Genomic DNA, 5,451 nt, shown 5'->3' on the forward strand with positions numbered 1-5,451 from the left:
TTGAAAGGAAAATTGGCCAACTGAAATTGCTCCTAGTGTAGGTACGAAATGTGAGATTACTGCAGGGTCAGTATAAATGGGTGGTTGCTGGTCGGCACTGGCTCAGTGGACCAAAGGGCCTGTGTCAGTGTTGCATCTCGAAACAAATAAAAATGAGAGTCAGAGGGAAATAAACAGTAATAGAGTGAGAGGGGAGTCGAATACTGAGAGATAGGGACAAAGAGATCGTGACAGGGATTGGGAGAAACAAACAGACAGACTGTATGTGGGTCGGTCACACAGACAGTGTAAGAGAGAATTACAGGGAGTTGGCGACTAAAAGTGATGCTTAATATTCTCAGCCCTCACGATCCGCTGACCACTCGGAGAAGTGGACGCTGTTGAGGCTCCAGAGCTGCTGGCCTTCTGATCTAACAGCAGCGGGAACATGCTCTGTGCCCTTCATTGGACAGGGAGCTCAGAGCGGAAATTTAGGAAGCTATGTACCGGGAATGTTGTTCCACCAATCTCATTTCTGGGAAGAGCAGTCTCAGGTTCCCCCCATGTGGTCCTGACATCAGGTTTCTGAAACCGCAAGAAGATCCAATGCAGAAGTGCAGACATGGAGAAAGGGAACGACAGACGGAAAATACTGCGTTTAATATTAAGTATGAGCTGTATGTGGAATTGACCAGTGTCACTGGTTCATTTCCCAGTCCCGGTGTGGGGTCTGTGAATGGAATCAGATATTTGAAAATTGCAGTAATATTTCCGACAAGGACTTGGAGTTAAAGATATCAAATCAATGAAACAGATCTCCTGATCATAATAATAAAAGCAAAATACTGCGGATGCTGGAAATCTGAAATAACAGCAAGAAATGCTGGAAATACTCAGCAGGTCTGGCAGCATCTGTGGAGAAAGAAGCAGAGATAACGTTTCAGGTCAGTGACCTTTCTTCAGAACGAGCAAATATTCGAAATGTAAAAGGTTATAAGCAAGTAAGGCGGGGGTGGACAAGAGATAACAAAGGTGAAGGTGTAAATAGGAAAAGGTCACAGAAAAGCTGACCAGAAGGTAGGTGAGCAAAGGCAAACAATATGTTAATGGTGTGTTGAAAGACAAAGCATTAGTACAGATCGGGTGTTGACAGACTGAAAATTGAACAGCCGCAAGTGCAAACATGAAAAAACAGTGGGCAAGCAAAATGAACAAACTAGGATGAAATAATAGAAACACGAAAAAATATTTGAAAAAGGAAAAAGAAAATGTAACTGAAAATAAAAGTAAAATGGAGCCCGTCATCTTCTGAAATTGTTCAACTCAATGTTCAGTCCGGCAGGCTGTAGTGAGCTTAATCAATAAATGAGATGCTGTTCCTCGAGCTTGCGTTGATGTTCACTGGAACCTGCAGAAATCCCAGGACAGAGATGCGAGCATGAGAGCATGGGGGAGTGTTGAATTGGCAAGCAACCAGAAGCTCAGGGTCCAGCTTGCGGACTGAGCGTAGGTGTTCCGCAAAGCGTTCACCTAGTTTGCGTTTTTTAAAATTCATTCATGGGATGTGGGCGTCACTGGTTATGCCAGCATTTATTGCCCATCCCTAATTGCCCTTGAGAACGTGGTGGTGAGCTACCTTCTTGAACCGCTGCAGTCCATTTGGCGTAGGTAGACCCACATTGCTGTTACAAAGGGAGCACCTGGCTTTTGACCCAGCGATATTGAAGTTCCAAGTCAGGATGGTGTGTGTCTTGGAGGGGAACTTACAGGTGGGGATCTTACCATGTATTTGCTGCCCTTGTCCTTTCTAGGTGGTAGAGGTCGCGGGTTTGGAAGGTGCTGTCTAAGGAGCCTTGGTGCATTGCTGCAGTGCATCTTGCAGATGGTACACACTGCTGCCACTGTGCGTCGGTGGTGGAGGGAGAGAATGTTTGGAGATGGTGTGCCACTCAAGCGGGCTGCTTTGTCCTGGATGGTGTCGAGCTTCGATTGGGTTGTTGGAGCTGCACCCATCCAGGCAAGTGGAGAGTATTCCATCACACTCCTGACTTGTGCTTTGCAGATGGTGGACAGGCTTTGGCGAGTCAGGAGGTGAGTTACTCGCCTCGGGATTCCTGGCCTCTAAACTGTTGTTGTAGCCACGGTATTTATATGGCTACACCAGTTCAGTTTCTGGTCAATGGTAGCCCCTAGGATGTTGATAGTGCGGGATTCAGCGATGGTAATGCCGTTGAATGTCACGTTGAGATGGTTAGATTCTCTCTTGTTGGAGATGGTCATTGCCTGGCACTTGTGTGGCGCGAATGTTACTTGCCACTTAACAGCCCAAGCCTGAATATTGTCCAGGCCTTGCTGCATTTCTACACGGACTGATTCAGTATCTGAGGAGTCACGAACGGTGCTGAACATTGTGCAATCATCAGCGAACATCCCCACTTCTGACCTTATGATTGAAGGAAGGTAATTGATGAAGCAGCTGAAGATGGTCGGGCCGAGGACACTACCCTGAGGAACTCCTGCATTGATGTCGTGGAGCTCAGATGATTGACCTCCAACAACCACAACCATCTTCCTTTGTGCCAGGTATGACTCCAGCCAGCGGAGGGTTATCCTCCTGATTCCCATTGTCCTCAGTTTTGCTAGGGCTCCTTGATGCCATACTCGGTGAAATGCTGCCTCGATGTCAAGGGCAGTCACTCCCACCTCACTCTCACCTCACATCATGAGTTCAGCTCTTTTGTCCATGTTTGAGCCAAGGCTGTCATGAGGTCAGGAGCTGAGTGGCCCTGACGGAACCAAAACTGAGCGTCACTGAGCAGGTTATTGCTAATCAAGTGCCGCTTGATGGCACTGTTGATGACACCTTCCATCATTTTACTGATGATTGAGAGTAGGCTGAAGGGGTGGTAATTTTCCACATTGCAGGGTAGATGCCAGTGTTGTAGCTGTACTGGAAGAGCTTGTCTGGGGGTGCGGCAAGTTCTGGAGTACAGGTCTTCGGTACTATGGCCGGAATATTGTCAGGACCCATAGCTTTTGCAGTATCCAGTGCCTTCAGTCATTTCTTGATATCACGTGGAGTGAATCGAATTGGCTACACTCTGGCATCTGTGATGCTGGGGACTTCAGGAGGAGGCCGAGATGGATCATCAACTCGGCACTTCAGGTTAAAGATTGTTGCAAATGCTTCAACCTGATGTTAATGCTTCAACCATTGGTCTTCCCAATGTAGAGGACACCACATTGTGAGCAGCGAACTCCATCTGCAAAATTGAAAGAAGTACAAGTAATTCGCTGCTTCACCTGAAAGTGGCGTTTGGGGCCAGGAATAGTGATGAGAGAAGAGGTAAATCGGCAGGTATTACACCTCCTGCGATTGCAGGGGAATGTGCCATGGGAAGGGGACGAGGTGTTGCGGGCAATGGAGGAGTGGACCAGGATGTCACGGAGAGAAAGATCCCTTCGGAATGCTGACATGGGAAGGGAGGGGAAGATGCATTTGGTACTGGCATCAAGCTGGAGGTGGCGAAAATGGTGGAGGATGATCCTTTGGATATGGAGGCTGATGGGATGCAAAATGAGGACAAGGGGACACCTGTCGCGGTTCTGGGAGGGAGGGGAAGGGGTGATGGTAGAGGTGCGGGAAATGGGCCAAACACGGTTGAGGGCCCTGTCAACCACAGTGGTGGGTCAGGGGTGGGGGGGCGACACTCGGTTAAGGAAAAAGGAAGACATATCAGAAGCGCTGTCATGGAGGTTAGCATCATCGGAGAATATGCGTCGGAGATGGAGAAAGTGTGAGAATGGAACGGAGTCCTTACAGGAGGCAGCGTGTGAAGAAGTGCAGTCGAGGTAGTTGTGGGAGTCAGGGGGCTTATCATGGATATTAGTAGACAGCCTATCCCCAGAGATGGAGATAGAGAAGTCGAAGAGGGGAAGGGAAGTGTCGGAGATGGACCATGTGAAGGTGAGAGAAGGTTGGAAATTAGAAATAAAGTTGATAAAGTTTTCCAGTTCGGGCAGGAGCAAACAACTGCACCGATACAGTCATCAGTGTACCAGAAAAAAGATTTGGGGGAGGGGGACTGAGGAGGACTGGAACAAGGAATGTTGGACATCTCCGACAAAAAGACAGGCATAACTAGGACCCATGCGGGTACCCACAGCGGCACCTTTAACTTGAAGGAATTGCGTGGAGTTGAAGGAGCAGTTGTTCAATGTGAGAACAAGTTCAGCCAAGCAGTAGAGGATGGTGGTGGATGAGGACTGGTTGGGCCGCTGTTCAAGGAAGAAGCGAAGAGCCCTCAACCCATCATGGTGGGGGATGGAGGTGTAGAGGGATTGGACGTCCATAGTGAAGAGGGTGCGGTTCGGAACAGGAAACTGGAAATTGTCAAATGAGGTCGGGCGCCTGAAGTATCACGGATGTAGGTGGGAAGAGACTGGACCAGAGGAGAAAAGATAGAGTCAAGATTGGACGAAATAATTTCAGTGGGGCAGGAACAGGCTAACACAATGGGTCTGCCGGGACAGTCCAGTTTGTGGATTTTGGGAAGGAGAAGATGTAATCAGTCAAACAAGTTCTATCCTGTGTCAATGGACAGGACACAAAGGGAACAGATTGCGAGACATCGTAACCTGTTACACTCAGAGGGTGGACGCAAACTGCTTACCTGATGTTTTTCTAGGTGGGAAGGGAGCCAGTCCCAATCCCAAACCCTCTCCCCTCCATATCTGCCGGGGAATGGACCTCTCTCTCAGTCTGGCGTTTGTGGGTTGTGTGTTCTCAGTATCCCTCTGTTTCAATCTTGATCACTTTCAATCCTCTGTTTTCTAAGCAGCATTTGTTTGTCATGGGATGTTTCTGAGAATGTCGGTGTAACTGAGACAGGAAGCTCTGGAATCTTTCTATATCTCTTCTTAAGAAACTCTTGTTTTGATTCATCCAATTTTCGTTTTCCCTTGCCTCCTGGGAACATTTGTTCTTACTTCGAAAAATGTCATGACAAGATGGAAAGAGAGGGAGAGCTTTGGGATGAGGAATTTTGTTGGACAGTATCTTTCTCTTCCTTGGACAGAGGCCTTCATTCTGAAGCAGCATCGTATGGGTCTCTATGCGTTTGTGTCTGTTTATTACACTGAGAGTGAATTTCCTCTCCAGGAGCTCAACTTTGGTGCCACGGTTAAACGTGTTCCTGTTGGATTTCGGCACTTGAGTTGTGAAACTGGTTTAACCCTTTGGTTAATTAACGAACTGGCCTTTCAATGTGACACAAACAGGTTAATTCACGATGCAGAATAGGGAGTGCCCACCCCTACAGAGAAAATGTTGAATCCATCAAGTAGACCCTATGCGAAAATTTCTTATGAGTCCAGAATAATGCTTCTGTTTCCGGGCAGTGGAATTTAATCAATGGTTAGGTGATATGCACGACAGCCATTTTAAAATAAGAGCACATCGTGGTGGTCATT

Source organism: Heterodontus francisci, unplaced genomic scaffold, assembly GCF_036365525.1.
Source record: "Heterodontus francisci isolate sHetFra1 unplaced genomic scaffold, sHetFra1.hap1 HAP1_SCAFFOLD_329, whole genome shotgun sequence".
Classification (NCBI taxonomy): domain Eukaryota; kingdom Metazoa; phylum Chordata; class Chondrichthyes; order Heterodontiformes; family Heterodontidae; genus Heterodontus; species Heterodontus francisci.